Source organism: Chiloscyllium plagiosum, unplaced genomic scaffold, assembly GCF_037043375.1.
Source record: "Chiloscyllium plagiosum isolate Xiang-an unplaced genomic scaffold, Cpla_swu_hap1 HiC_scaffold_51, whole genome shotgun sequence".
Lineage (NCBI taxonomy): Eukaryota > Metazoa > Chordata > Chondrichthyes > Orectolobiformes > Hemiscylliidae > Chiloscyllium > Chiloscyllium plagiosum.
Window position 1 is genome coordinate 39,535,679 of NW_028270189.1, and position 21,157 is coordinate 39,556,835.

Genomic DNA, 21,157 nt, shown 5'->3' on the forward strand with positions numbered 1-21,157 from the left:
TAATAATATTATTGAAGTTCTTTTTAGCTTTATCTGCTTGTGGTGGAATGTAGGATTAAAGGGAGTTAACTTCTAATTGAATATTCTAAATATAATCACTTTGGACACGCTCTGTATTCCGTTGCCTAAATTGAATTTTGAAATGTTTAGTATGAATTACATGTTATTTTTTAGTGCGACAGAGACTTGCAGTATCCAGGGAAGAAAAGCTCAACTGTTTTATTAGCTAGTAATATGTTTGAACTTTAATTTTAGTTTTATCTGCTTGTGAATGAATGTAGAAATAAAGTGAGCTAACTTCCAGTTGAATTTGTTTTTTTTAAACAAAATACATGCAACTATCATGTGAAACAGACCTGAAGCTACTCAAATTTACTTCCAAAGAAGCTATTCAGCAAAACCAATATCCCAAGATATGTATGTGTCCATGTTTAAGCAGAACCTCATGTAAAGACATGACCCCATGTGTTCGGGCTGTACAAGCTGATACCAGGATCCAGTCTGAGCCTCCAGCAGGAAACCAACACGTGGAAGCTATAAGCCTGCCCCTTCCGATGGCCAGATAAATCCTGGGCACTGGACCGTAATTCAACACTCCTGGGTCGGATCTGTTTAGAAAGATCTTAGCAGAACCGCTTCCCACAAGTTATCAGAATGATTGTGTCGACACTTTTCCTCAGTTTGTTACTGACTTTCTTATCATGTGAGTGTTTTTTGTTCAAGTCTCTCTTGTGACTGTCTCAATGTTAGTCTACGGCAGGAATGTAAAAGACTCAGCCATCATATCACCAACATTAATGCTCATGGTTTATTTGTTTTCTTTTTAAAGGTGTCCAGTCGGAGGTTGTTTTGACCCAGCCAGAGGCAGAGACTGGCCGTCCCGCAGGCAGCCTGAAACTGACCTGTAAAACCAGCGGGTTCGATCTTGGCAGCTACAGCATGTACTGGGTCCGACAGGTTCCCGGACAGGGTCTGGAGTGGCTGCTGTACTACTATAGTTCAGCCAGCAGTAACTATGCACCAGCGATTAAGGGTCGATTTACTGCGTCCAAAGACACTTCAAACAACATTTTCGCGTTGGACATGGGGAACCTGAAGATCGAAGACACCGCCATCTATTACTGTGCAAGAGACCACAGCGAGAGGAACCAGGGCTGGACCCGTTCAAAAACAGCTCGAGGGAACATTTTGTCAATTCCATCATAAACTGACGGTCAGTACGAGTTTTAAATGCAATTATACCAACTGCAATCTGAAGTAGACCTCAGGCTGCCTCTTACAAAACTATCAAAGAGGAAATGTATCATTTAAACTAGCAAACTGGTGACACAATGGGACAATGTTTTGGGCATGTCATATGTACTGCTAACACTTCCATCAATTAAATGCTCGGACAAAATGTTCGTTTTAATATATCTGACAGCTCAGGAAATCACTGCTAATTGTTATGTCAACTATGGCATTCATTCTAAACATGATCAGAACTAAATGGCTCTTTCAAATGAAAATTGAGACCTCGAGTAAAGAACAGAGAATGAGTGTACTAGTCTACATCATTGTGATACTACAGTGGGTCACAGTGTTGTGCACAGCGACAACCTCATACAAAAACCACTGACAAGTGTTTATCTCAAACTGCTGATTTCTACCATGGCAGGAGCGAGAAATAATGTGAGATGCAATTTAAACGCAATCCGGTAGTTTTAGTTTGTACAATGTATAATTTTTTTTCTACCTTCTTCGTGTCGATTGTCAAGTTAAATACAGACCAAACCTGGAAAAGTATTCCAAGCTTTCAAAATACAATGGATTGTAAAAGCTGAAATAACACACTGAATCATTTTTAGAGGAGTCTGAATCACTGCTTTCTAGGAAGTGAAGAAATTCTCTGCATTTTACAGTTTACAGTCTGTCATAGTATTTGACACAACGTGTCTCACAGTGATATAGCTGGAGTGACACTGCAATTATGATCAATACAAAAAGCTATTCAGCCTCCATTGTTTGAAACTAGTCAGTGATTACTTCTACAAACCGTCTTAACTTGCAGTGCAGTATTAGTTCTGTGCGGTTTAATGCCAGTATCACTATTTAATTTGTAAAAGTGTTGGGTAATTATCGATACACCAGTTGGGGATTTTGAGAATCAGCTCATGTGTTACTCTGTGAAGTATAAAACAGTATTAACATTAATCAAGAATGTTCAGAATTCACTAGCACAATTATGTGATGAAGATTTATCGTGACTTTATTTTGCCTGTGGTTCTGAAAATTTAAAATGATGGCAGATTTTTGATTTGTTTTATACAGAGCTAGTTATTGTGTGACCCAGTCCAGAGAATGTAACACTGTGACTATCTTGAATACTGGGGCCAAGGGACCATGGTGACAGTGACTTCAGGTAAGACCCTTGAACTTTCTTAGTGACTTTTTAAAAACTTTCTATTCATGTGACTAATTTCTGAATTAAATGAAACTCAGTTTCTGTGCTGAGTTTGGTTTGGTTCGGATTGATTTTTGTTCAGACTGATTACAGACTTCAGTTAAGGCTCAGCAAATAGTTACAATGGGGATGATGGAGTCAGTTACTCGGTGTATCTCTTTTTTTGATCAGATGGGCATTCTGTGTGGCTGGGTTACTTGAAACACCTAATGTCTCTTAATCAGTCAGCTATAAATAATGTTTAATGTCAGTGACACCCTGACTGTGAGTTTTATTATCAACAACAAACGCTAAGAATTCAAAGATGTTCGAGACATTACTGAACATGATTAAAATATGCTAAAATATCATTATTAATTTCTTGAATATATGTTCTTACCCTGATTATATTTTCGCATTTATTTTGTTAATTAGTTGATGACAAGCAGGTTAGAAACTGTCATAAAATTTTCTTGCGGTGCTATATTGCATTCTGTTTATTAGATTCTGAGTTTGTTTTTCTTGATTCTGTTGAATTGAGTTGATTGGATTTTGGCTTTGTTTTAGTTGGTTCGGTTTGAACTGTGTTGATTGGATTCTGACTTTGTTTTTACTTGGTTTTGTTGAATTGTGTTGATTGGCTTTTGAAATTGTTTTATTTGATTCTGTTGAATTGAATTGTTTGGATTCTGATTATGTTTCATTCAAATCTGTTGTTTTGAGTTGATTGGATTCTGATTTTATTTTCCTTGATTCTGTTGAATTGAGTTGATTGGATCTTATTCAGTTTGTGAAATTGATCAGCGTTTTTATGCTTTCTGTAATCGGTGTTTTCTTTCTGGTGAGGAGATTGACTCTCTGGATTACTTTTCATTCCCAATATTTGTGAAGTTCTTTGGCTTTTCATGAATCATTTCTGCATTTGTTAAACGTATATGACACATTTTTCTCTGCTTGATTGAAAACATTACATCCATTTGTAACGGTCTGAAAAACAACTTAAGGCAGAAACCCGGAAGTGTGAGAAATGAAAAAAACGAGTTTTTAATGCATTGACTTTTTAAAAAAAACTCAGTTCTAATTGTAAACTAACTGAATTTTGTTTTGAGTAGCCTCATTCAAAATAAAATTTGGGACTAAAATCTGAAATTGCAGAATTGGTCAGATTATGTAATTGAAACTAACTTAAAATTATAATGTGGTAATATTTGTCCATTCAGTAATTTTGTTTTGACCATGAAGTGATTAATCAATATATGCCTTCAACCGCTCTACTGTGCGCTGCACAAGATTGCCATGATCAGGAAGGGTGTACAGGTTGGAAATAAATTGAACTGTTGCCAGAAACGTTACAGCTTTAAGTGTTAAGTCCCCTTACAAACAAGGCTGCTGTTATGACTTGTTATTTCTCTTCAATTTAATCATTAGTTTGCTGGATTCTGAGCAGCTTTGTTAGACTTCAATTTGTTTTTTTTTGTGAGGTTACATCATGTTCTTGGTTCTGTTGAAAATGTTTGCAGAGCTAGTTCCGCTGCAAACACACCGTGTTGTTATCTGGTGATCGTTGATCTGTTGAGGAGGGACTGTGCTTGGGTAACATTAAATATGTTATATTTGGGAAACTGTTTTTGGTTTCTACATTGTTTTTGCAATGTTAACACGGTTGGTGACAGTGAACCGCTCCAGGTTCCTCATTCATTGCGATCAGCATGCGAGGTGAAATTTCATAAAGCCTATTATTAAGTGAAAGACAAATCGCAAAGGTTTTAGAAATGAAGGGAAAACAGATACCTTCGGGCGCCATTTTTACTTAAAAGTAATAATTAAGGATTAATCTAATCCATGCTTTACAATCCAAATTCAGAACCCCACTATCTAGTTCAATCACAAGGTCTGTCTTTAAACAGTTTACAAGTCATAGAGAAATATAAATAGAATTCCAAAAGTCTAATGTTCTAATAGTTCTTGCTCTTGAGCAAAAATGCCATGACTGTGTTATAATTGATCAACACACACCTTTCAATTCCGCTGTACACTACATACATATTTTTCTGGCTGGAAAAGATCATTGGCAAAGACCATTTGGAAATTCTGCTCAATTCTATGAAGAACAGGTCAGTTTCACTGCTTTGATCAGTTTCACACGTAACTTGAGTTAATTAATTGTTATGTCCCTGATTAAACTGGATTTACAGGATAAAATAAAACATTAACTGAATTATTTAATCTGCACAGTGCTTTAGGTGTTCCCAATCTGTGCATTTTAAATAAATAGTTACATTTTCCAACAAAATATCAACTGAGGAGTCATTATTTCGAAACAACTGCTGTCGTAAATTATGTGACCAAGGCCAAATTTCGAATTAATTAAAATAATCCACTCATGACCTCGCAGGGCAGCATGGTATCTCAGTGGTTGGCTCTGCTGCCTCACAGTGCCAGGGTCCCAAATTCGATCCCACCCTCAGGTGACTGCCTGTGTGGAGTTAGCACATTCTCCCTGTGTCTGTGTGGGTTTCCTTCGGGCGCTCTGGTTTCCTACCACAGTCCAAAAGATGTGCAGGTCAGGTGATTGGCTCTGCTAAATTGCACACAGTGTTCAGGGATGTGTAGGTTAGGGTGCATTAGTCAGGGGTAAATATACATTAGGGGGAATGGGTCTGGGTGGGCTACTTACTGTTCAGAGGGTCAGTGTGGAATTGTTGGGCCAAACGGCCTGTTTCTATACTGTAGGAGCCCTACTTTTAAAACCATGGGAGTGCTTGCTGCAAACGCAGAGAATTCATTTTACATCGATGTGTTCAGACGGATGCAGAGTTCACAAATTTGCAGAAGACATGAACTAGAGGATAACAGAGCACATTGTTTATTCAGACACTGAAAAGAGAGTAATATTTATTTTAATTAATATACTTGACCGATTTTATTGCAATGTAGTGATCGGAAGGAATCTGCTCACATTAGTTAAGTGTGACAATCATTTAGATTAGATTTCCTGCAGTATGTATCGGGCCTTTTGGCCCAACAAGTCCACACCGACCCTCTGAAGAGTAACCCACCCAGACCCATTCCCCTACCCTATATTTACCCCTGACTAATGCACCTAACATGATGGACGATACAGCATGACCAGTTCACCTGACATGCACATCTTTGGATTGTGGGAAGAAACCCACACAGACACAGGGGAGATTGTGTAAACTCCACATAGGCAGTCACCCGAGCTGGAACCGAGCCTGGGTACCTGGATCTGTGAGGCAGCAGTGCCCACATTTATTTAGACATCCACTAAAGCGGGCAACTCCAGACAGAAGCATGTTTTCAATCCATACCTTTTTAAACATTTTCGTTCATTAAAAGCAGTTAACAAGAAAATGATCTTGCCCTAATTCCATCCAGAGAAATGCTTTCCACACTGGAATTCAGTATTGACTTTATGCAGTGCATGCAAAATCTCCACAGTTCAAGGAACGTTTTAAGAATATGTAAAAATAATTTAGAGAATAATCCATTTCCTCCGGATCTGTGCTTTAATTGGCGATATTTCCCACCTCAATAATTTTGTTAAATACAATGACTTATGAAGTTTATTAACTCAGTGGTTATTTATGTTCATTGTGAACTCATTCTCGTTCACATTAATCCTCTGGTTAGTTCCTCTGATGAATGTTCAATTACAGTGAATATATTTGACGCGAGGAGTTGAGCAATGTATCCTCTCGGATTAAGTCTGTTGTGCATTTTATTTCAGTTTCTGGATCAGTGGTGCTGGAAGAGCACAGCAATTCAGGCAGCATCCGAGGACAGGCAAAATCGACGTTTCGGGCAAAAGCCCGAAACGTCGATTTTTGCCTGTCCTCGGATGCTGCCTGAATTGCTGTGCTCTTCCAGCACCACTGATCCAGAATCTGGTTTCCAGCATCTGCAGTCATTGTTTTTACCAGTTTATTTCAGTGCTATGTCTGACTAACTTGTCAATGGTCCTGACCATTTGTAAATTGTCCAGTTCGGATACCTGAATCTCAGACAGTTCAATTTCAGCTCGCGCTTCAAAACCACTTTTATCTGCCAGAAATACAATATTCGATTAGGTGCCTCAGAATTGAGAACCCTGACTAAGTTGTTCCAATCAGAACGAACGTTTCAGGAACAAAAGGCAGATAGCAAGAGTTTTGAAATTGGTTGTTGGCAACAAGAGATATTTGATTGAGCGAGGCAGAGGGAAATATGCTGCATATTTTCTTTGTGCCTCAGTTATGCAGGACATGTTCCGTGACACAATGTAGAATCAGAATTTTTTTGCATCTTATTATTTGAAAACCTATTATCAGCTTTTAATGTCACTGGCAACGGTCATATTACACTTCAACACATTTTAATCTTTTCCAAACTAAGTCGACAGTCTGGTGCAGTAACATTCACAGGGGAAAGAGGAAGGGAGTTCGAGGTTGGAATCCAGTGACAGTGAATTGATGGCAATGCAATTCCTAGATTTATTCCTCTGTAGTTCCCATAGAGTTTGAACAATTTGGAGCTGCTGTCAAAGCATTCTTGGATAAATGTTGAAATGTAACTTTCATTGTACAAACATTCTGGAACAATCCCTGGTTGTTGGAAGGTGATAATAACTAACATGGTTTATGTACTGTCAAAACATGTGGACTGTGTTCTCCGTGATAGTGTCAAGCTCATTGTGTTCAGGTCTGTTGTGATGTTGTAGGAGAGTCCCTGATTCTGTGCCAGGTGGCCTGTGTTCACTTACAACCTGTTAGAGAGGTATGTAACACAATCTCTTATCAGGTTACTTCAGTGCAAGAAAGCAGATTGACATGTCTGGGTGTTTGTTGGAATTCCACTCACAGAGGCCAATGAAATCTATTCAATCGCAGGCCTGACTTGTGTCTCTTAGATATTAAACAGAAGTTTGGTGGTTAGCAGCTTTTTCCAGATCAATATTTGTTCACAAGCTTTTGGGCATCGCTAGATGGGGTTAATGGAGTAAGTGCTCAAAGAAATCCCAGCTTTTGACTTGCTGTTATGACAATATCATTTATAACTAATCCAGAATGAATCATTTTCGAAGCATATTTGATGAGGTTATGCTTAGGCTGGTTTACTTTATATTAAACCAGTGCTGGAGCTGAATTGGATTGTTCAGTACGGTGGGAGTTCTGCTGAATCCAACACTTGCATCAGATGGTGATAGCTCTTCAGTTGGTCTTCAATTGCTATCTCAGACCATCCAGTACCTCTGCTAAGAATTCTTTTTCCAACAGGAGTCAAGCCAACGTAATCACTGTTTATCTCAACAGGTGTGAGCTCTTGTGCCAAAAACATGAAAACAATTTGGTGAAGGGGGGGGGGGGGGGTCTCTGGATGCGAAAGGTTAACCTTGCCTTCTCTCCACAGGAGCTGCTAGACCTGCTGAGTTTCTTCAGAAATTTCTGTCTCCATTTTGGTTTTCTAGCATTTAAAGTTTGTTGTTTCATTGAAAAAAGTTGTGTTCGATGAAGCACGTTCTTCAGAGAAAAGATGCATTTGAACAAATTGCGAATGTTCAGAGATATTAAATATTAGAGAATCATTGAATTTGAGCGCCCTGATCTCGAGCTGTAGTTTCACAAGAAACTATGATGAAGTAACAACACACTCCCGAGCGCAGTGGCTGCTGTAAGTGGGTGGAAGTTATTTTGATCACTCAAATAGAGAATGTCAATGATCCCGTTCCAAATAATCAACAGAATGTTTTTTTTTAAAGCATGTGTGAAACAATTAATTTGTTGAAATATTTTAATAAAAAGTGTTCGCCGCCAGTGCTAGCTTAATGAATGACACAATGATAGGAAGGTAGGAGCAAGAGGAGGGCACTCAACCCCTCGAGCTTTTCCACCACTTCCTTAGATCATAGAGCATCTGTGAGCTAAATCCACAGGTCTCCCTTTGGTTAAAACGCTTCAACACCTTTGATTAACAAGCAAAAACTATCCCAGATTTACTGATTCCACTGCCCGTAACAAAGGGAGACACCATTTCAGAAAGACATTCCTGTGAGTACTGTGACACAATGAGGCTGGAATTAATTACTCCTGAAAGTAAACTTTAAATCTCTGACAATTTCCAAGTGAAACATCCCAATCATCATATTTCTTTAATTTAACACTATACTTCCCTGGAATAAGGAAATATAATGTGTGATTGCCTTGCTAAAAATGAGGGAAGCTTCATTCCTATTACATGATTAAGAAATAGCTCTGTTCATTCAGTGAAAACACAGTCAAATCACACAAAAGGAAACCATGTCATCTTGTGTAGACACACAAGTGCCTCAAATAATTTTCAATTCTTCCAGTGGTTGTTTGAATCTCTAGACAGGTGTGGAAGTGTCAGACTTGAGAAACCAGTTATCATCAGCGTATTTGAATTGCTGAAGTTTGTGTGGTATTAGCACATTCACAGCGCTGTTAGGAAGTGAGTCCCATGGCTGTGATTGAGGAAGAGGAAACGGCAGAGAAATAGTTGAGAGTCAAGTTGAAGTCTAATTTGGAGGAGAGCTTTCAGGTGAAGTATTTACATGCATGTGCGCCCTTATCCTCAAGGATCACAGTTTTGGAACATGCTGCTGGAGGGACATGTCAGCATGCAAACTGGAAGCTGAAGAAGGCCCCTCGGCCCCTCTAGAATGCTATTCCATTCATGGGATCATCATGAATCTTGCTGCTCACCAGACTTCCCAACACACCGATAACATTGAACCTGATTGTTTGCTCTCCAGCAAAAGAATGGTGAAGCTTTGGAATTCTCCACCACAGAAATTGATTCAGGACAAAACATTAAATGATTTCAATAAGGAGATAGATTCCTTCAATCCTTAAAAAATGCTCCGGATATGTGGGAGAAAGGCAAACAGGGTACAATATTTGTTGAAAGCCATGAAAACATTGAATGGGACATGGTTTGTAAGTTTGCACGTAACGCCAACATTGGTGTTATAATTGGCAGTGAAAGTTATCTAAACCTACAATGAGATCTTGATCAGCTGGGCCAATGGGCTGAGGAGTGGCAGATGGAGTGTAATTTAAATGAATACGACGTGTTGCTTTTTGAGAAGACAAATCAGGTCACAACTTACAGAGTTCATGGTAGGGCACTGGATAGTGATGTTGAACACAGGGCCCTGAGGGTCCAGACTCATAGATTCTTGAAAGCGTTGTCTCAAGTAGCTAGTGTGTTGAAGGTGTTTGGCACATGTACCTTCATTGGTCAGAGCACTGAGTGCAGGAGTTGTAGCTTCATGTTGTACCTGTCCAAAACATTGGAATGAACTGCCAGAGGAAGTGGTAAATGCAGAGATAGGTCCAACATTTAGAAGACATTTGAACAGCTCCAGGAACTGGATAGGTCTGGATGGATATGGGCCAAAGGCAGGCAAGTGGAATTAGTTTAATTTGGGAACTCTGGTCAGCATGGATGAGCTGGACCAAAGGAACTGTTTCTGTGCTGTACGACTTTATGACTCACTGACTTTATGGTGGAGTAGGCTCAAAGTTGGAAGGTGGAGAGCAAGTGAGGGGCTAGATTAGGCATGTGGGAGAGTTTGGGCTGGTAGGCTGTGAGGTGTTCGCTGGCTGCTGGGTAAGCTGGCATGAACTCTGTCTGGCAAGGTGGCGTCAAGGTAAGTGGTAATGGTCACAGGATAATTTGGTCGAATTGTGCTTGGTAGGTGAGGGGTAGTTTGAGCTGAAATGCAGGAGGTCTGTCTTTGCCAGGCTAGTTTATGGAGAGGTGTGCAGGATGCCAGGATGGTTATTGTAGAGGTGGGCAGAGTGCCAGGCTGGTTAGTGCAGAGGTGGGCAGTGTGCCAGGCTGGTTAGTGCAGAGGTGGGCAGTGTGCCAGGCTGGTTAGTGCAGAGGTGGGCAGTGTGCCAGGCTGGTTAGTGTAGCGGTGGGCAGAGTTCCAGGATGTTTCGGGGGTGGAAGGTCACTGTAATGAAGTGACAGGGGGACGTGTTGTCAAAATGCAAAGCTCGGAGTCTGGCAAAATGGTGGGTGGTAAAGGACAGATGTGAAAGGAGCTGGGATGCAATGTGCACAGGTTGACTTGGGTAAGATGAGAGGTCAGTGATCAAGGACTGAGTTCACGTCTTGGGTAGTGGGCTTTTGTCCGAGGTTGTGAAAATGATGGTGCCAGGTCCTGTCAGGGCCAGATTCACCATTGGCCAGGTGCAGGGCGGCAGGAGTGTAAATGAGTGAAAGGAATTGAGATCATATGTCCATCTGGAATATAGAACATTACAGTGCAGTACAGGCCCTTCAGCCCTCGATGTTGCGCTGGCCTGTGGAACCAATCTGAAGCCTATCTATCCTACACGATTCCATTTTCATCCATATGTTTATCCAATGACCTTTTAAATGCCCTGAAAGTTGGCGAGTGTACTATTGTTGCAGGCAGTGTGTTCCATGGCCCTACTACTCTCTGAGTAAAGAAACAACCTCTGACATCTGTCATCTATGTCCTCTCCTGCTAGCCATCACTATTCAAGGAAAAAGACTTTCACTGTCCACCCTCTGTTTATCTTTTATGTCTCAATTAAGTAACCTCTCAACCTTCTTCTCTCAAATAAAAACAGCCTCAAGACCCTCATCCTTTCCTCATTAAACCTTCCCACCATACCAAGCAACATCCTGGTAAACCTCCTCTGAACTCTTCCAAAGCTTCCACATTCTCCCCATAATGTGGTGACCAGAACAGTACACAATACTCCCAAGTGCAGCCACACCAGAGTTTTGTACAGCCGCAGCCTAACCTCGTGGTTCTGAAACTCATTCCCTCTATCGATGAAAGCCAACACAAAGTATGTCTTCTTAACAACCCTATCAAACTGGCTGGCAACTTTTAGGGATCTATGTACATGGACACCGAGATCTCTCTGCTCAGCGACACTACCAATATGGATTGCCTTGGATGTGTTTTGTGTGATAGGGGTAGTGTGTTCCGGGCATGAATGGGTGTATAGCAGGGTAGCGTTTGTCAATGTGAGTGGGAATTTAGGTCTAGACAGAGTAAGTGCAGTGGTTAGTCTGAGACATGAGGTTTGGTGGTGAACTGTGTGTCAGTTTGATAGTTATTAAAGTTAAAGATTACTTGTTCATTTCTCAAATCATATTTCCGTAAATACTCAGCTGTAAAACTCCAAAGTCTCTGAACCTTAATAGTCCTCCATTTTTCAGAGGCCTCCAGAATTCAGATAATTGTAAATGAGATGTTTCAACTTCCAGACAATTGGCATGAGTTCAGCCGTGACAGCCATCCTCCCCGTCCCAGTGCTCAGCTCCTGCCTGTGCTGCTGCTGCAGTGACCTCCCTCCCAGAGAGAACATTCTACCTTGCATTGATAAGTGAGGAAGGCTCACTGGACCTGATTTCCAGGTATGGGGACGGCAAACACGAGGGGACACAACTTTAAAGTGAGGGGAGATAGGTATAAGACAGATGTCAGAGGTAGTTTCTTTACTCATTGAGTAATAAGGGTATGGAATGCTTTGCCTGCAACGGTAGTAGATTCGCCAAGTTTAAGTACATTTAAGTCGTCATTGAGCTAACATATGGACGTACATGGGATAGTATAGGTGGGATGGGCTTCAGATTAGTATGACAGGGCAGCGCAACATCTAGGGCCGAAGGGCCTGTACTGCGCTGTAATGTTCTATGTTCTATGATTCACTCTGACTTCTCTCCGGGGGTACTGCCAGCTGTTGGGTATTTCCAGCAGCACGGCACCTCGTGGGGCAGCACGCTGGTTCTGTGGTTAGTGCTGCTGCCTCACAGTGCTAGGGACTCGGGTTCCATTCCAGCCTCGGGTGACTGTCTGTGTGGAGTTGGCACTTTCTCCCCATGTCTGTGTGCGTTTCCTCCCACACTCCAAAGATGTGCAAGTTGGGGGAATTGCAAATGTTGTGTTCAGTGATTGGGAGTTTAGGTGCATTAGTCAGGGTTAACTGTAGCATAACAGGGTAGGGGAATGGGTCTGGATGCGTTACTTTTCAGAGGGTGGGTGTGGACTTGTTGGGCCAAATGGCCTGTTTGCACACACTGTAGAATTTCGATGAATCTGCATTTCCTTGGTTTGTATTTTGTGAAACATCTCTGCTCTTCACAGCAATCCAGTGAAAGTGTCAGTTGGTGAGATCTTCAAACAGTTACTGGGGTGGGATCAGGATGTTCTTCTTCCTAAATTATATGGCAATGGTCAAGGTCGAGGGCATGTTTCTAAAGAGGGAACCAATGATCATGATCAGCAACTGGTAGGAAACAAAAATAAACCCCAGTTATGCTGTCGACTTCAGCGGGAGCATACTGGCAAACGTTTACAGCTGAGGATACATTTGAGTAACTGATAAGGTCAAATTAACAGAAACTAACATGCTCAATTGGTCATTCTATTGTAGAGACACCATCTCCCCCCACGCTTTATGACCTGGTCTCCTCCTGTCAGGAGCACAACACCGGTTCTGTGATCTTTGGTTGTTTGGCGATGGACTATTCCCCTGACGTCACCAAGGTAACCTGGAAGAAAGGTGGGGAGCTAATCACGACTGGATTGAAGACTTACCCATCAGTGAGAAACAAGAAGGGAACCTACACCCTGAGCAGCCAGTTAACCCTGCCCGGGTCAGCGGTAGATTGCCCCAGCAAAGTCTCCTGTGAGGTTCAACACAGCGGGACACACAAGAGCAAAGAAATGCCATGTCCAGGTACGTGTTGTAGGAACTGAGATAAACAGATCATCTGTGATTAACATGAAGAAGGCATTATGTATAACCGTTTTCACAGACTCACCTTATACAGCACAGGAAAAAGGCCCTTTGATCCACCCAATTCACGCCTATCAATAACAGCCACCTAACTATTCCAGTCTCATGTGCCAGCCTTGTGTGACTTGCCCTTGCAAGGATACTTCATACTTATTATGAGGGGCTCAGTCTCTACATGACTTATAGGTGCTGAGCTCCAGGCTAACACCACCCTCTGTTTGATTTTGTTTTCCCCTGAGATCCACTTGGAACCTCCTGGCCTTACCTTCACCCTGTGCCCCTGAGGCATTGATCTCTCCATCAAGGGGAAAGGTTTCATCCAGTTTACCCTGTCTATGCCTAAAATAATTCTAGACATCATGATAATCTTCTCCCTAATTCTCCTCTGCTCCAAGGAAAACCCCTGTCTATCTAAACTAGTTTCATAACTAAAACCCTCCAACCCAGGCAAGATCCTGGCAAATCTCATCAATACTGCCTTCAGTGCAATCACATCCTTCCATAACATGCACACAACGCTTCAGTATGGCCTAACCAGTGTTTTATTAAGTTCCAGTATCATCTCACCACTCTTCATTGTCAATGTCTCGGCTAATAAAAGCAAATATCCTCCCACTTTCTTAGCATCTTTATCCAGACGACACAGTACTATAGGGGATCGGTGGGTACATGCACCAAAGATCCTCAGGCCTTTCCAGGGTTCCACCATTCAAAACGTCATACCTCACAGATTCTTCTGCCGAATTACATCACCTTACATTTATTCAGAATAATTTCCATTTGCAACTTTTCTCTTCACATACAACCAACCCGTTTATATCCTCCTGCAATCTAAAGCCATTATGCTCATGACTTACCAACATGACAGTTTTCATTTCATCTGTGAATTCACTGGTTAATCCTCCTAAATTTGAGTCTCAATCATTGGTATGTAAGAGAAATAGCACGGAAATCAACACTAATCCCTACAGAACACCAGGATTTCCAGTCACGCAGACACCCGATGACTATTAACCCCTGCTCCCATCACTCAGCCAGTTCTAGATCCAATCTGTCAAATTAACTCGGATCCCATTGGCTCTGATTATTGCTATCATCTGGACATCGAGTTATCTCTATGAAAACTACTATCAAATTGTTACACGTGACTTCCTCTCAATAAAACCGTGCTGAAAATTGTTGATTTATCTTGCAAATGAAGACTAATTTCACTTGTCAATAGTTTCCTTACCACTGAGACTAGCTTGACAGATCTGTGTTTTCATTATTTATCCCTTCCTTCGTCCTGCATAACAGTGCAACGTTAGCTGATCTACACTCACTTGGCACAACTGCTGTGGCCAGACAGGAATTCTAAATTATTGTCAGCGACCCAACTATTTCATCCTTTGCATCGCTCAACCGCTTGGTATACTTTTCACCTGCCCTGGAAATATAACCACTTTTCATTCAGCAAGACAACACAGAACATCACGTCATTTGTCCTAATTTCTGAAAGTACATCACAATACCCCTCCATTATTTCTGTCCCCACACTGTCCCTCTTACTAGTGAACACTGACACAACACATTCGTTTTGACCACAACCAAATCCTCCGGCTCCACTCCAATAATAACACTTAATGGGCATTATTGTTTCCCGAATAATTCTTTTATTATGAATGAGTCTGTAACTTTTAAAAATATTTTCCTTTATTTTGACTGCTATTATTTTCTCATGGTCCCTTTTGCTCTTCTAATTCCTTTGTCTTTCAAACTCCCCCTTGCACGTTCTGTACTCCATATTAGTTTCTATTGTTTTGAGATTTCAGTATAGACGGGAAGCCTCCCTTGTTTCTCTTTATCTCCCCCTCCATGCCCTTTGGTGTCCAGAGCCCGCTGCATTCTTGGTAACACGCAGTGGCTTCCTGGGAAATGTCCTCCCTGTGATTTTCCTATCTCTTTCTTAAATGTGTCACACTGCTCTGACCCAGATTTACCAATAAGTGACAGCTTCCAGTCCACTCTGGTCAAGTCATTACCTGATCTTACTAAAATTGTCCTTCCCCTTTTCAGAACTTTGGGCCAATTTCTATTTCTTTGCAGTACAATCTGAAATCCAACTGATTTACCATCACTGTCTGCAAAGTGCTCCACCATTGATGTTTTACCCACTGGGTCGACTTCATTCCCTAAAGTTAAGTTCAGATTCACCCCTCTCTTGCAAGGTAAAATTCTCTGTATTGAACACATACTTTGTTCAAATATTCTCCTGGGGGCATTTTCAGAATTGTGCTCCCTGTAAATTTTTGACAAAATGAATATCCAAGCCTATGCTGAGGAAGTTAAAAACCTCTTTTCTCATTCCCCTATTTAATTTGCATGTCTCTGAAATTTGCCCATGTATTTGCACTTGGTCTTTTGGACCAATAGTAAGGTCTATCGTGCTCTCCCAGTAGTTATGTTTGCTGTGTTTTGGTTTTGAAGTACTGTCCATTTGCCTTTGTTCAAGGAGGTATCCATGATTTCATTTCTCTTTACAGCCTAAAATACTCTTGTCAGAATTGCGACAGAAACAACATTCTGTACCGCACACCCCCGCCCCCATCCTTTTCCATCTTTCCCTGTCTCGCTTGAAGGCACTAAATCCTGGAATATTGAATAGCCACTCCTGCCCGGCTCTCAATATGTCTCCGTGATAGCAACGGCATCATATCTTCATTTATGCCAGTAATTCGTCTGCCTTGTTCATCAGACTCTGTCATTAAAACGAATACCATCCAACGTTGCTATCTCCCTTCTGATGTTACCGGCCTATAGTTTCTATGCCTCCTTGACTCCCTTGCTGTGTGCTCTAACTTTAGCCTTTCACATTGTCCTGCTGATCTTTCTGTGTGGATCCCAGCTTCTCCAGCACTCTGCACAATTATGATTCCTGTGTCCATTAACCACAAGAAACCTTGATATATGAGAACTGATTGTATTTGTTATGAAATTCGTCAGATAATGTATGTGATGTGTTTCCTAAAGGTCCAGATATTCTCCAACCAACCCTTCTCCGAACTGTGAGCTCCAGTGAAGAAATCGCAAGCAGCAAGTTTGCAACCGTCGTCTGTTCAATCATCGAGTTCCATCCGAAGTCAATCTCCGTGAGTTGGTTGAAAAATGGCCGACGCTTGGATTCTGGCTTCTTCACGTCTCCCGTGTGTGAGGCGGACGGGAACTTCTCGGTGACGAGTCGGCTGATGGTCCCTTATGGTGAATGGTACAACAGTGCGGTCTATACCTGCCAGGTCACTCATGGAGAGAACACTCAAAGTAAAAACATCACCGCACTCCAGGGTAAGAGACACAGACTGAGAGAGCTACAAATCATTCTGAACTCTGATGTGAATCAAACACACTAATTTATCAGGCGGAGTAAACAGCACGGTACAGCTTCTCGTTTCCCAACATGCCACGTATCTCATTTCAGTTTGAGTGTTACATTAGCATTGCTCATAATTCAACCTTTTGGCAAGTCAGAAAAGCATGTTTCCTCTCTGTTGAAGATAGATATATAGACAGTGAGCTTTGTTAAATAGTTTGTTGCCTGACCATGCTGGGAGAGGCATTCAGAGTGCTGAATACTTGCCTGGTAGCTGCTTCAAGGATAAGTTTGGGGTGGAGGGGGGATATTGGAGAGATATCTGATTGAAACATAGAAAATACTGAGAGACTGAGGTCGAGTGAATGTGGAATAGGTGTTTGACTGGTAGGCGAGACTAGGACCCAAGGGCACAGTCTCAGGGTCAAAGGGGCACCGTTTAGAACTGAGATGGTGAGGGTTTCTTCAGCCAGAGGGTGATGAGTCTGTGGAACATGTTGCTGCAGAGGGCTGTGGGGGCCAGGCCATTGTGTGTACTCAAGCCAGAGACAGATCGGCTCTTGCTTAGTACGGGGAGAAGGCAGGAGAATGGCTTTAGCCCGAAATGTCGATTTTCCTGCTCATCGGATGCTGCCTGACCTGCTGTGCTTTTCCAGCATCGTTCTGATCTAAACTCTGGATTGGCCGAACAGCCTTATTCTGATCCTCTATCAAATTGATGTGGTTAACATATGCAGTGACCCTTACTTGAGAATAAATTAAAATGCGTTCAATGCTTCATTCCCTGCTCAGGAATGACCTGTTGGTTGGACATTGTACGACATCGATTTTTATCTGGTACTGAGCTCTTTAACTTCATTTATGGGATCAGACCACAGACCAAGTGGGTATCACATTTGATGAACTGGGATAAACGTGATCTCACTGAGCTTCTTTAAGATGCTCTCTGTAATTAGTGGCTGAGGCAGGAGAATAAATTCTGGTGGGAATGCTACAATAGGGATGAATGAACTCGGAACTCAAGACAGGCTGATTTAGCCTGGTTTGGGGTGGCGATGTTTACACAGTGAGTAGTGGATGTCTATAAAATTAGTGACATTTCCATCGCGTTTGTAGATTAATTTAAGACGCTTTTGTTTGTTTTTTTCTCCCCTGCTTTTTGAAGAAATTTAAAAATGCAGCTTGGTAAATAAAGTGAAAGTACAGACCAGTCATGAACTAACTGAATGGAGGGAAAGTCTTAAGGAGATGGGTGTCCTTCCCGATATCCAATGCTGTACTCAATGTCTTGTTTTCAGATCTATTCCAAACACAGCCCACGAGGAACAATGACATAAATTAGAGAATGACATCACACCAATAACGCAAAGTATTTTTGATCACGTTAAATATAATGAACAGAATTTCCATGGCTGTTCACCACTCCTGTAACACTTTAGAACTCTGCAAAGAGAATAATTATTATTTATTATAATCTGTCCAAAATTTGGGATGTGATTTGGCAGTCAGTGTGACCAGCAGCACTTGCACCTAAAGGTTATGAACATGGAAATGAACTCATTATATTCAGATTACTCTTGTCACAAGTGTCAATAGATGGTCTTAAGTGAGAGACAAACTCCAAAAGAAAGATAATTCCATGGGTTACATGATGGTATCTTCGATGATTTTACTTTTTTCACAGGTTTCACTTGTTACAAAGCCAGTGTTCTTCAGGAATAATTACACAGGGTATGTTATAGGTAATCACAAATGTTTCACAGATCAAAATACATCAACAATAGTAAGCATAGTTTCAGCAATAGTTGGAGTTGCCATTTTGAAGGTGGTGACTTCACCCTGTGAAGGAGTAATCTGAAGATTGGCGGTTTGTATCAGAAAGGGGCATTTTTCATTGACTTTGATTTTTGTTTCATGGAAGATACCGAGTGCCACCCTAACACCGTTAAAATCCTCCCACCGCCAGTAGAACAAGTCTTACTGGAGGCGACGGTGACGTTAACCTGCGTTGTGTCCAATCTTCCTTCTGGAGTCAATGTGACCTGGAGACAAGAAAAGAAGCCTCTGAAATCAGAGATTGCTGAGCAGCCTGGACAGAATCCCGACAGCGTGATCAGCAAATTAGACATTTCTACTGAAGCCTGGCTGAGTGGCGTTACTTTTGAATGTGTGGTGTACCATCAGAATCTACCGACTCCGCTGAGAGACTCCATCCACAAGGAGAAAGGTGAGCGGTGAGATTAAAGCACAAAGCATCCCATGTGTAACCCAGATCCAGTTACACCAATGACAGGCTTTGATTGGAAATGAACCAACACCGTTGGGGGCATTAATGATGCATCTGAAGGCAGGATAGCTAATTAGCTGATTAAGGAAAAGTTGGACCAAAGGATATTGTACTCTGATTAAGTCAGATAAGGTGGGAAGAAGCCTGAGTTGTGACGTCACCATCAGCAATGACAAATTGCCAGAATGTCCTCGTTGTGGGCTGGAAACATGGAGACAACTTTCACATTAAACTTTCCTTTTTTTACTGAACAGAATGTGTACCACTCTGCTCCTTTAAAAAACAAAAGTGAATAAATCCCAAATTAACATGGCGTATTTTAATATTTAGTGAAATTTTGATATTGGTTCAGGATTTTTTTGGTTGATTTATATTTGTCTCCAATATTCTGCAGTGATTAATCCGCTGGAGCCATCAGTGTCGGTCCTCCTGCCACCAACAGAAGAAATCTCCGCTCAGAGGTTTCTCTCCCTCACCTGTTTAGTGAGAGGTTTCTCCCCCCGAGAGATCTTCGTCAAGTGGACAAACAATGACAAGCCGGTGAATCCCAGTAACTACAAGAACACCGAGGTGATGGCAGAGAGTGACAACACCTCCTTCTTCATCTACAGCCTGTTATCCATTACAGCGGAGGAGTGGGCCAGCGGTGCTTCTTACTCCTGTGTGGTGGGACATGAAGCGATTCCATTGAAGATCATCAACAGAACAGTCGATAAATCCAGCGGTAAACCGAGTTTTGTAAACATTTCACTTGCACTGATGGACACTGTTAATTCATGTCAATAAAAATCTCAAAGTTGCATTTAATAATTCAACAGAAGTAATGAAGTGTTTTTTTTCCTCCAGTTGTGTGTTAAATACTGAATTAGTTGTTTCTCACTCTGACTTACATTCCATCTGTGTAGTTAAAGTGGATTATTAACAGGTCTAGAACGAGTGTCTTGTGCAGTTAATGTTCCCTGATCAGATACACCCTGGGTCAGAGACAGAGTAAAGCTCACTCATTGCAGGATTCCGCCAAGGACGTTATCCATCCTAAATCCCTCTGTGACAAAATCTGACAATGTCCATTTTATGTCAAGGGTAGGGCACGAGTTTTGAACTTGGTGTTTTGATTCCCCCAATTGGACATTCTTACAAAATTCATGTCAGTTTTAAACTGCCAAATTGCACCAATTGGAAATGTAAATTTAAGACACTTTAAAATTAAATTTGATTGGAACATACCAATCGTAAAGAGTGCGGAACAGTTTGAATGTAACCTTTGTTTCTGGGGAACTGCCAGGGATCTTGCGCCAGCGCATGAGTTGACAGAATGTATCTTCACTTTCACACCAAAGAGAATCAACAGATAAGTTGTTGTGGAGCAGAGGGGAGGGGAACGATGAATGGTCTGTCCTCTTGCTCCCTGTGCAGAGTTTTCATGGTGGATGTCCTCTGTAATGTAACCCAGTTGCTAACAGGGACAGTCAGCTTCTTGCTTACTGTCCAAAGATTTTACATTTCCATGCAAAACAATACCTTTGAAGCATGTTAGACACGCTTGGCTCTGTTAACAAATGATTAACATTGATTCCCATAATCCAAAACTGGTGTTTGCATCATCCCAGTTTGAATTCCATAATTTTATCTCAGTTTTCTGGAACACATGGGATCAATTCTGGTATTCGAATACCTGATATCATTTTGTTTCACATACAGAACACAAGTAGACATTTTCTAATAAACATATTCAGAAATGTTATCTCTGGGGCAGTGTGGATTTGAACTCACGCCTTTTCTCTCAGAGACAGAAGTTCTATCACTGCAACAGAAGTGTTGCTCATAAAACGCTTATCTCTGCACGACGATGGGAAATGTTTCCTGTAACACCAAGGTCAAATCTAATTATGGGCAATGCATTAAAATTAGAACAATAAATTAGAATAATGAAAATTGCAGTCTGGTATAAGAACAGACACAGAGAGATGATCGCAAATACACACGTAATGACACATATATGGGCTCTCACCGAAAGACACATGTTTATGTGCACACTCAAATGTGCATATAGATAAGATGTCACACACGCATACTCGCACAGAGCCACACATGCAAGTGGTACTTGAACACTCACCTAAGCTCATACAAAAACTCACATACTCCGAAAGAAAATCATTTGCACAAATGAACAGGGGTACTCAGACATAACCATGAGAAACATCGACACACGGTAACACACAAATGGGCATGAATACATATACATTCATACAGCACAATGCGTACAGACATACACACATGAACACACAGAT

General features: G+C 41.4%; 1 pseudogene across 1 annotated transcript; it reads left to right on the forward strand.

Annotated features, from left to right (window-relative positions):
* Window positions 1-576: 576 nt before the first annotated feature.
* On the forward strand, window positions 577-19,676 carry LOC148135212 (Ig heavy chain C region-like; annotated as a pseudogene). Its single transcript, XR_015755578.1, has 7 exons — window positions 577-703; window positions 830-1,162; window positions 2,333-2,401; window positions 12,868-13,173; window positions 16,243-16,554; window positions 18,501-18,806; window positions 19,261-19,676. The product of XR_015755578.1 is annotated as an Ig heavy chain C region-like (transcript).
* The last annotated feature ends 1,481 nt before the right edge of the window (window positions 19,677-21,157 follow it).